The sequence below is a fragment of the Heptranchias perlo genome, chromosome 23, assembly GCF_035084215.1.
Source record: "Heptranchias perlo isolate sHepPer1 chromosome 23, sHepPer1.hap1, whole genome shotgun sequence".
NCBI lineage: Eukaryota > Metazoa > Chordata > Chondrichthyes > Hexanchiformes > Hexanchidae > Heptranchias > Heptranchias perlo.
This window is the reverse complement of record NC_090347.1, coordinates 23,085,885-23,098,533: the sequence shown is the minus strand read 5'-3', so window position 1 is coordinate 23,098,533 and position 12,649 is coordinate 23,085,885.

Genomic DNA, 12,649 nt, shown 5'->3' with positions numbered 1-12,649 from the left:
ACTTTCCCCCTCGTGGGAATGTACCTAGGCTGTACCCAAACCATCTCCTCTTTAAAGACCGCCCATTTTTTGATTACAGTTTAACATGCCGATCTTTGATTCCAATTTACCCAGGATAGATCTGTTCTCAACCCACTGAAATTTGCCCTCCTCCAATTAAGTATTTTTACTCTAGATTGCTCCTTGTCCTTTTCTATAGCTAATCTAAACCTTATGATACCATGATCACTGTTCCCCCACTGACACTTGCTCCATTTGACCCACCTCATTCCCTAGAACCAGAAGCAGCAATGTCTCCTTCCTCATTGGGCTGGAAATGTACTGATCAAGAAAGTTCTCCTGAACACACCAGAAATTCTTCCCTCTCTCTGCCCTTTACATTATTGCTATCCCAGTCTAAATTAGGATAATTGAAGGCCCCCATTATCACCACTCTATGGCTCTTGCACCTCTCTGTAATTTCCCTGCAAATTTGCTCAGTTTAGAACCAGAAATTTAGCACCATGTTTCAAAGCCTAACAAAGAATGGTTATAATTGTGAAATGAAAACATTGGACCAGAACTGTACTTTCTGTTGAAACTTTAAGGTAAAGCTAACAATTTTAAAAATATTTATATATATATATAATATATAAAAAATCACAAACTAAATTACACAGCTTTTCTTAAATATTCAGATGTTGAGAAGTTAAAGAAAGCAGGAGGTGTAAAATGTAAATTGGTGTATTTATGGGGATAGGGTGAACGGGAACATTTGATTCTGTTGTTGTGGTATAAATTAATTACTTTTGTTTGGTTAAAAAAATAAATGACTTTTTAAACTGCCTTTCAAGTTTTTCTTTTTGAACTTAAGTTATACATGACATCACAGGTTTTGTAATGTACATACAATTATTGAGGTATGTACCATTTGCTGTATCTGATATACATGTGATATGTGTTGCATTTATGGCTATTCAAGCTCTGGAGAGAATGACCTATCCATTACTTTGATATTCTGTGGGATAGTGTGTAGGCTTTGCCTGATATCATGCCTGTGTAATATGTCTCTTTTTCTTCCTCTTTGTGAAAAGCTATGGGTCCCCTCTTGGGAATCACTCAACAGAGTGACCCATTATTCTTTTCCTGACAGTAATCCAGTAGATGGGTTCATAGACCACCTGTGTTATAAGTGAAATGGGCCATTAATTTATCTACCTAGGTGATTTCAGGAAGCATTGAATCCAAGTGTTGAAGGAGAATGTCTGTTGTGCCATCAGCATAATGGGATGGTCTAAGTCTAGGGATCGGCTCTGGCTCTCTCTCTAACCATGTGATCTTTTTTTACTATTGTTAGGGCTTTGTCCTGGAAGGCATGTATTTTGGGACATGTTCAGAATACTTGGTGTAATGTTCCGATTGCCCCACAATTCCAGCAGCGAACTGATGGGTTATAGCTGTGGAGGCAGGTTGGATGCAATATATCCATTGTAGGATTTTGGAGCCAGCAGCTCATCGAACTTTGAGAAATGGTTGCAGATATTTATCATTCCTTTCCTCGTCTTCATTCTTCCATCTCCTTCAGCTCAAGGTAGTTTATTAGTATAAAGCAGAAGTATTACAGAGTTGTTGGTTTTGGGAGGACCATGTCTCCTTTGGTTTACTGGAGATATAAGTGATGTACCTGTTTTGACTCTCAAAACTTTGCACCCAGGATAATATCTGGTCCATATTAATAAACCTTTGCACCAACAGGGGATATTATCTACAAACTTCTATTTAGCTGATAGGACATTGCTACTACAATGATAATTGATACTGTTGCCAGAGTTCAAAAGGTTATGCTATTTATATAATCAGTGCGCTTCCTGTTACAGCTGGTCGGCCTAAAGCAGGTAGTTATTGGGGATAATGGTAACTTTTGGCAGTGGTGTAAAACGAGTGATATTGGATTGGCCGCCCTGTTATACACCCTGCCAGACTTTCCTTTACATTCACTTCAATGCAAAGGAAAATCTTTTGTGCTGTAGTCCGATATTGCCCGTTTTATGCCATCACCAAAAGTTAAAATGACCCCCACTGAAATCTTGGTGTAGTAAAGATTCTAACCAAGTCACCCAGATCTCTGGGATTTTAGTGATCACCGCCCCCACCACCACCAAACAAAACACTGATGTGCTGTTTACCATGTGAATTATAAAATACAGATATTGTTACGTAAGAAAACACACATTCAATTAAAAGTGAAAAGCTAATACAAAAATAAGTAGAATAACCAAACACTACAGCACAGTGTAAAGATCAGTTTCCTTTCCGAGGAGCAAATGAGTAGTGGTATTTTGAATAAGGATTTCAGCAAAAGGTCAATTAATGAAAATATAAAGCCCCCTCCATTGTATCCCGCTCACTGTGCATGTAAGCGAGGAATAATGCCTGTAATATTCCTCTTAGTCACTAGATGGTATAAGAGGACAGGGAAGCAAACATATGAATGCTTTTCACAGGAATGGCTGAGATAATGAAGCAACAGTTCTTAGCGGTTAAAGTTTTATTTATCAGTATGGAAAATTAAATGAAGTAAAGCAAGAAGTTGTCCATTTTACCCGAGAGTCACAATATGCATAACGATAGTTGAGTATACAAGAAACAATGTTTATTCCTAATTTCTTATTGATACAGGAATGTACATGTCTGGGTCTAGCTTTGTAACTTTCTGTACATTTAATCATAGCTGTACAGGATTTAAAAATTCATCTTTCCTGTGTATTTTGTAAGTTGAACTTTGCTCCACGTCATTCCCCACCATTTATATAGGGTTGCCATTTTTTGCCAAAAGTCCAAAACCGAATAGGGGTAGAAAATTAAAGATATGTGTAGGGAACGGGGAGAGGATAGGGTGGCATTGTGACTTCATTTCAGATTTATTCTTTGCTGCTGATGTAAAATTATTTAAAAACATAAATAACTAATGCTTCAACATTAATAGACATAAGTAAATTAAGGTAAAAGGGTTTCCATTTTTAAAAAAACTTGTCTAGTTTACATTCTAGAAATTTCCAGTCAGTACACTCAAGAGCAAGAGCATCTAGTCTAAAACTGGACCAAATGCAACCCAATATGCATTATTCATTGACCAATAAGGTGGTCAGACAACTTGGCGACAGGATCTGCCAGAGGCATTCTTGAACCAACTATTAAGGTGGCGTATTGTGTCAGTAAAAATGACTCAACTGTTTTTTACCTTTTTATAAAAACAGAAAATGCTGGAAACACTCAGCAGGTCAGGCAGCCTCTGTGGAGAGCGAAATGGAGAGTTAAATGGAGAGAAAAGGTTGATGACCTTTCATCAGAACTGGAAGGCGTAGGAAATTTGACAGTTTATAAACAAACAGAGCCAGGGAAAAGTGTTATAAACTGGTAGCCAGGTGGTGAAGGATAGAATACTAGAGCCTGGTCATCAGTTGCTTCCAAGCCTTTATTCACAGAGCTCCACATAACACCCACTCCACACCCTAGATCAGCTCTCTTATAAATGGAGACAAGAGAGTTCTCAATTGATATGCACTACCTGAATACAATTAACACTAATTGATATAAATCATATGGATACAATGAACAAAAAGGGGGGATGGAAGAGAGACAAGAGGAAAGAGAAAAGAACAAAAGGGAAGGTCTGTGATAGGCCTCCACTCTATCACAGACTTCCATTTTGTTTGTTCCTCTTCCCCACCCCCCACCTATACTTTGCCCTGGCTATATACTTGCTGAGAAACTGTTATATCGCTAACTTCTTCCAGTTCTGATGAAAGATCATCGACCTGAAACATTAACTCTGTTTCTCTCTCCATAGATGCTGCCTGACCTGATCGTTTTCAGCATTTTCTGTTTTTATTTCAGCTTTCCAGCATTCGCAATATTTTGCTTTTGCTCATTTTTACCCTTTTTCCTTCCTCTCTTCAGGGGAGCTTCACTTACTAACTAGCTCAGGGGGTCCGGGCAAAATTGGGAGTTCACCATGTGAGAGGTGGCAGGGGCAAACCCTCATCCCACTCTGTGATTTAATACATCAGTATACTAAAAGCACCAATATGCCTTTTGAAGTTTGATGTTAATCTCATACCTGCTTATGGAAAATTGCTGTGTTAAGTGTTAATTAGTGATTATGATGGAAGTGACAAAAAATACCAATTTTTCTGGTATGATTTCAATATTGGAAACCAATATTTTAATTTATTGATTACATTCTCTTCATAATCTTGAACTAAAATCATGCCAAATGAAGATGCAATTTTATTATATGAAAAGGTAGAACACATTATCTTGTTTAAATATTTGGCTTCCATGATCCCAAACATTACATGGTATCTTGGACTTTATTCCGAGCTCCATAACAATCCCAATGGGCACCACTGGTATAATGCCCTGTACTTTAATATGCCAAGAATATTTAAACATCAAAGTTTTAGCCTGCATAATAGGGAGGCAAGCTGTTACTCATTTTAATAATTGCTCAAGAGATTAGGAACATTTATACCAAGATAATTTAGTTCCAAATCATTATGATAATTCAGCAGGCCTGTACTGGAACTCCATATCTCAAGAAATATTTTTTCTTCACAACATTAAGTGTTTTTTAAATTATTCTCTCCAGTTACTAAAGTACAATGAACGACAGTTTCCTTTTCATATAACAACTATATGATTAGCAGAAACTAGTTCAAATAACTATTTTTTCCCTTTGTGTTTTTGGCAAGAGATGATCAGGTTTATAAAACAGTACTCGAGTATAGTCATTATGAAGATGAATACGCAAGTTTAAATCCATTTCTCTCTTCCATTTTTTGACATGAAGTGATCAGGGCTGTAAACCAGTACTTGGGTATAGTCATTATGAAGATGAATACGTGCAAGTTTAAAGCCATTCCATGCTAATGCTCTGGAAGCGCTTGATTGTATCTGTGAGGATTCATTGATATGCAAACAAACTTGCATTGATGCGGTTTAGAAAATTAATAATTATGGCTCATTGACCTTCCCTTTCACATCTACATTTAATTGAGGGTTCCTGTAAGCTCACGGTATAAGATGATTTGTGGGGGACAGATTGGTTCAGTGAATTAGCACTCTGTCCTCATATCTCTGTTACTTGGGTTCAAATCCAGGCCAGATTGACGGGATGAAAATCTTTGTGTGTCTATGGGCTCAATTTTCAAATCAAAGTGCAGGTGCGTTGGGGGCTGGGAAAATTGGGAAAATCCCGAGCGGGTAAGGAAACCGGCTCCAACCTGCCGACTTCCGCGCTTCACACAGACGCATCTGTGTGTGCGCCCGTGCTTCTGGAATGTGGAAGTCTCGCCGGCAATTAAAGCCGGCAGGCTGATATTTAAAGCACTTATTAACGTGCTGTGGGAAACACTCCATGTTGTAGGTGATGTGTTTCAGCCAGCAGTCATTTGGACATTTAAATGCCTGTTTGACAGATAGGGATAAAAGGTAAGTTACTGCAGCAGGACACTCCGTTCTCTCAAACTTTTGGCTGGGCGATCTTTGTGTTTAGACTGAAAATTCTTGGTTTCCAATCAGAATTGTTCTGTTTATGCATATTTACCAACAATCCAGACCCCCTCAAACTGACACAATCAGGGTGGGGGGCATGATGGCTGCATTCACCAGTAGACCTAGGGATGAGGAGCATCACCATCCTCGCCAGGCACAGTGTGCACTTAAGCTACTTGGAGCTCCACAACACAGTGCTGCACCACAGGCACCTGCACAAGAGCACAGAGGGCAACAACAGAGGGATCGACATTGCAGGAGGCATTACCCTCGTCAGAAGGTCTATAGACCGAGGCTCAGCTTCCTGGACCTCTCTGAGGAGCAGTGTATACGGAGGCTGAGAATGAATCTCCAGGTGGTCGCAGACATCTGCAGCCTCCTTTATGCCGAGCTGCTCCCGGTTGGGCCGAGCAGCATCTTATTACCTGTCACTGTTAAAGTCACCACTACTCTCAACTTCTTCGCCTCCGGATCATTCCAGGGTGCCACCGTGATATCGCTGAGGTCTCTCAGTCGTCTGCCCACAAGTGCATAAGGCAGGTCACCGACAGCTTGTTTTGCAGGGCCTCGCAATCCATCAACGTCCCCATGGACGTCCTCAGCCAGACGGAGAGGGCAGTGGGATTCCACTCTGTGGCTGGCTTCCCATGGGTACGGGGTGCAATCGATTGCACCCATATAGCAATTCGAGCAACTCCACACGAGCCAGGACGTTCATCAACAGGAAAGGGTATCACTCCATCAACACTCAGCTCATTTGTGACCACCGCAAAAGATTCCTTTACGTGTGCGCCAGATTCCCTGGCAGCTGCTGTGATTCCTTCATTCTGAAGGAATCTAACATCCCGGGCCTCTTCCACGCAAAGAACACCCTTAAGAGCTGGCTCCTCAGGGACAAGGGATACCTCCTGCACACGTGGCTCATGGCACCTCTGAGGAACCCCATCAGCGAGCAACATCATTGATATGACAGTCACATTGCCACCAGGTCTATAATTGAACATGCGATAGGGCTGCTCAAGATGCGATTTCGGTGCCTCGATCGTTCTGGGGGAGCCCTTCAATACATACCAGTGAGAGTGGGTCGTATTAAAGTAGTGTGTTGTGTCCTGCACAACATGGCGCTGCAGAGAGGGGTACCGGTTGAGGAGGCCCCATCCCCTCATCCACCATCCAACTCTGCCATCCCCATTGAGGAGGAACAGGAGGAGGAGGAGGAGGAGGACGAACCCGTGGGCAGAGTAGCGGCTCACCTGTCTGCTTGTGAGGCAGGGAGTCACTCATTTGTGAACAGTTCTCGTAAGATCAGAAAGTGAGAAAAGTCCAGTCCTCACACCACCTGGAAGGACCAGGGCCAACACCAGCGCCCCTCCCCCAACTCCCTGCAACTACACATACACCCACTGGGTGGCATCAAGTGTCATTGTTCATGGTGAAGTACATGAAAGGGCGCTATCACAAAAGCCAGTCAAGAATGGAGGCTAGCCTTCTCTCCATTGCAGACATTCCTGCACTTACCTGCAACACTGTCTCAGACAGTTGTGCACGTCCCTGTGACAATATCTCACAGATTCCCTCCCGTACCTGTGCCACCATTCCACTAATGCAGGAGTTGGACTCCTCCATCCTCTGCGCTATTGTGGAGAGTGTGCGTGGCACCTGTTCCAGCACCTCGCAAATGTGCTGCTGCCCCTCGATCATTCTCCTTTTAAAGGATGGCCCCTGGGGTTCAGCATCTGCGCCAGCTGAGCAGAGCCTGGAGAGGAGTGCTCCCACCGATGTGGACTCTCCACAGCTGCCCCTGCCACCAGTGTCTGCTTGTGCTCACTTGTGTGCGGTGACTCACCAGGTGCCAACCCAACTAACTGACTACTAGGACCCACCAAGGTGTGAGTATCTGCACTGGTGGATGGCTCGCTAAGATGTGTCGGCGTGCCCTAAGAGGCCTGGAGCTCCTCTGAGGAATCGCCCTCTGCTGTCACCGCGGTCGTTGAAGGGCCTGCAAGAGAACAGAAGGCAATATTAAGCATCATCATAGATGTGTCATGTTGCGATGACCATACTGAGGTGTTCAACATGCCAAGCATTGTTAACATCAATTCATGTTGTGTGCGATGAACGTTAAAGTTGCGTCACCAGATGTTTGTGGGGTGTCAGTCTCGGCGTCCCCGACGGACAGGCACTCGAGGGTGCAGCTGATCTGCAGGGCCACCTCCTCCGCGTCTGTGAGGACCACTATTTATCTGAAAGTACAGACTTGTGAGTGAGTGATGGTGAAATGGCCAACCGATGAATGCATTGATTTGGGTGAGGCTGACCATGAAAGAGGTGCATCAGAGGGTGAGTATGAGATAGAGACATCACATTGGATGAGGATTGGGGTGAATGGTAGTTGTGGAGTTACAAATGGGGAGGCGAGGAAGTGCTCAGAAAGTGCAGGTATGTTGAGGATGAGCCTTAAATGGGTGTGAGGAGTGATGTGATGGAGTAGTCTTGGCAGTTCAGAATGAGTTGGTGGGGGGGAGTGATGTGGAACAGGGAATGCAGGAGAATCAGTAAGTGTACTCACTTTTGCTGACCTAGGTGCAGGAGATGTTGCTGCTGCTGGTGACCTCTTCTGCCACCTTGCGCCAGGCCTTCTTGGTGGCAGAAGCAGGGCACTTCCTCCTATCGGCCGGGTAAAACACTTTGCTCCTCCCCCTCACCACAGCCAGTAGCACCTGGAATGAGGCATCATTAAATCTTGGAGCAGCCTTGCCCCTGTGCTGCTCCATTGTGTCATTTTGGTCTTTGCTCCAGCAAAAGCCATTGGAGCAATGGCCCTTTAAATAGAGACGCTCCAGCTGACAGCCTGTCATGCAGATACGCAGTCCATCCAGTGCGCAGCTTTCGGACGGCAAACCCGGAAGCCATGTTAAGGGTCACGAATTACCTCGCGATCGCGTGGGGAAAGGTAAGATTTTATTATTCGGATTTGCCATGTGCCCATTGACCCTCCCCCCCCACCCCCGCCTGCCATTTGAAAATCGAGCCCTATGTGTCTGCGTGTGTGTGTGTGTGTGTGTGTGCGTGTGTGTACACGTGCCTCAGCCATACTAGTCCTACATAAAGTGAGTTTCCATAGTCTCAATCAGGTGTCTGGCAAGTGTGGGCCCACTGCATAAAATCACTTACAATTCAGCACTAATAAACAGTAAGTTGGCAGCCTGCATCAACAACGTACTAAGGAGTGGGAAATGGAACCATTTACATTGATGTGGTAGAGAGTGCTCTTATAAGGTTAGAAGTAAAACATATTAGGGCAAGGCAGAAACAGCATTACTTTCAATCTGGCATTTCTGTACCTGATGTGGGAGTGCTTGGTGCTGATAATGGGTGCCAGAAGTGTTGGTTTCCATAACACCTTAATGGGAACAAAAGAGAGGCCAAGAATAAGGAGTTCCCATGATTGGCACTGTATTTGTCTAGTAAGTGGCTGAGCTATGTAGCCCATAACGTCCTGGGTTTGAGTCCTGCTCTGTGGTGATTGAGCTTATCACAACCAGGGTAATCAAACTGGCCACAGTGCCCCTGGGTTAAGAAAGGGAAAATCGGCCTGTGTTTCTGTCCATGCTCGCTATTCAGAGATCCCTGTAGAAATGTATATATAGGTCTATTTGCATTGGGTGAGGACTGGACAGACTCAATGGTTTAAAGCAGCTGTAATGCTCCCCATAATCAAATAGCCTGCTGACACTTACTGCCAAGACGTGCACATCAATACTACATTCGGGTGACTAACAGCCGTGGAACCGTACCCCAGCATTGAGTCCATCTTAAGGACAGCATAAGGGAGGGGGAGGGGAATTGGTGAGTGGAAAGAAAACACATTTAATCCCTTTAGGTGGGACTACTAAAAGTGAATTTGTCTTCCATCCAAGAACTATTATCCACAAGTAAAATATATTACAAATGCGCTGAGATTCAAAAAAATATCCCCCTAAGCACCAGCTGCAATTTTTGATTAAATAAAAATCAAATGATGGCATACAACATTCTGTATGGCAGCCATTTTCTTATATGTAAATTACTGATTCAGTGCCAACACTTAGCAAAGTGGCCATTCGTCACTTTTTCACAAAAAAACAACAAACTAATCAGTTGTGCCCCAGTTGGTGAAATAATCTTTACTATGGACCTGATTTATTTCACTACCCGATGACATTAGGTTTATAATGTAGAGATGGGTGAAAATCGGAATGTTCTGATTTGAGACACTACTATATTTGCAGCAGTGAAGCCTGGTCCTGCTGGAAGTGTGTTATTCAAATGAAAAACAGGATCAGGCTCAACTATGGGGTTCGTTGTAGTCAGACAGCCAGCTGGCACTAACTGCGTGGCTTCACGTATGAATTCAGACCACTTGGGCAACGGAGGGCTAACTGGCCCCTGTGGAACTGTAACCCGGTAAAAGAATCAACTCCTTCAAAAGAGGAGGGGGGACAAAGGTACGCATTTGAAACAGATGCTTGTGCCACAGCGCAAGAACAGATTGCAGCCCCAGGTTTGCTCCATAGCTAATAGTTTCGACTGCCAGTATCGCACCTGAAGGAAGGAGCAAGTGGCAAAAGCAAAATGCTATGCTGGTTAATTTAGGATTCAAATGACAAGAGGGGTTAATGAGAAAAATGGCTGGTTGTTGACAAAACAAAATGGAATAAGTCTTGTGGGAGCCTTGTTCACTGAACAGATGTACTCCTGTACACCCATGAATAATAAGAAAATCTGTTGCCTTGTTATCTTTTCATACAAATTCTGTGAAAATGCGTTTTCATACCGCTCAATGCTAAAGTCAAGAAGTTAAAGGACTCTTAGAAGACGCTGGCCCGAGAATATAATAATCTGTATCTGTATGAAATGCCAGTTTAATGGACCTGTTAATCTAACAAAATTTGCTTCACTTTTGCTCAACACGAGAAAAGGCCTGGAATTAATTGGATCCCCAACCTGCTTCAGTCCAAGGTTTTTTCCCCCCCTCAATCATTAATTGCAAAGATGAAGATGCTCTGGGAGTTTCCTGTCGCCATTTCTAGCAGCTAATCCCTGTCCCCCAGAAAGGTGAAATCCTTGTATCAAATGTATTCATCGAATTGCCGGAGGAAAATGACTGTTCTGCTTCTGATTTGCCGCTATACTTGCTGTGGCGCATTCTAATTAGAAATGTGGGGAACTATGGAGTAAGTTATCAACGACAAGATGACAAAATTTACAGTGTATGTTGCAGAACTCATCACCGCAGGAAAATCTGGGCCACTATTTTACAGCTGCAGTTTACACAATATGCAAATGATGCTCTGTATTTAAAACAATGATGTAACCGTTAACTCATCAATATGTTTTGATTGGGTCAGTAATTTGAAATGGTTTCGATCCTTTATTGATACTTGGATCTGTACATAAGATAATCTTACAGACCTGAATCAATTTAGCAATCAAACTTGGGAGTTAATAAACAATACACACTTTCATACTGAACTTACATTAATTAAAATTATTGTTGCCTATGTGCTTCATAGTACATTTCTTGAAGTTTATTCTGAGAAAATCTAAACATGGTAACATTTATGACAATGCTGTGCTGCCACATTGTATCTAATGAAATTGAGATGTTTACTTGAATGGAATGTAGATTTGAGAGTAATATTGATTGTGTTAATTGTAGAGTTGACCAAATTGCATCCATGAAATTTGTAATTCCTTTGTCTGGCATTCTGTAGGTCAATATACATTGCTTATTTAAAGAGCTATCTTTTCTTAAAATTATCTTTCAAATGATTCAATTGATTCTGATTCTTTTCTCTGCTGGCACATTATTAATTGTAAACAATTTTACAACACCAAGTTATAGTCCAGCAATTTTATTTTAAATTCACAAGCTTTTGGAGACTTCCTCCTTCCTCAGGTAAATGTTCAGGATTTCTTCCTCCTTCCTCAGGTAAATGTCCTGAACATTTACCTGAGGAAGGAGGAAGTCTCCAAAAGCTTGTGAATTTAAAATAAAATTGCTGGACTATAACTTGGTGTTGTAAAATTGTTTACAATTGTCAACCCCAGTCCATCACCGGCATCTCCACATCACGGCACATTATTAGATAGGTTTTTAATGTCCTTTCTAATTCAGGAAGTAAAGCTTTTCTTTCATTGTTTTCTTAATCTAGTCCTCGGATACTTTGGGTTCAGACTGAGGAACTTAGAAAGTGAAAGAATATAAAGCAGATGATACACATGAATCTTTCAATGTGTAACTTGGACAAAAATATGTTTCAATCTGAGCTCGCAGTGCACTGATAAGTACAATTTTTTTTTATTTATAAGTGGAAAAGAATTATTAAGACTCTGTTGCATTATAGTTTTACCCAGTTTGGAAGTGAATCCTCCCAAGATTTGTGCCGATAACTTTCTTCTTTACTTGTCATGCTTGATAATTATGATAGACAGATCTCCAACTTGAAAAATGATGTGCAGATAGATTGATAAGTGCACTACAGCATGATCCAGAGACAGGAGGCTGTAGCACAAACTCAATTACAGGCTGTGATGCATACATGAATGGGACATTGTAACATTAACTCAATTACAAACACTGGTACACAGTCAGAAGGATAGGACACGATACTACTGGCTCAATTACAAGTGGTGATCGACAGACAAAGAGGGGCACTATAACACTGACTCAATGACAGACTAAGATGGGGCATTATAGTGCTGGGTCTGTCACAGTGATGCACATAGATAGACAGGGACATTGTAGTGCTTTATGTTTTTATTTTGGACTTCAAACACAAAAATACAATTTTTTGTGTCTCGTTATTTATTGATATATTGTCTTTATTTTGTCTATCATACGGTTTTTGTGAAGTCACTGAAGGAAGTATCTAGAAACTATTAGAAGTTCTTGCGATTTTCAGTATGAATAATATATTGGTCAGACCCCTGAGAATTTTTAGAGTCTTAGTACAATAGCGATTTTTAATCTTTTTTGTAAATAGAGTTTTAAAAAAATGTTATGATTAGCTATTCAGTTTGCAAAATACATTAATGTTAATTGAATATATTGGTCTAAACAGGGATATTA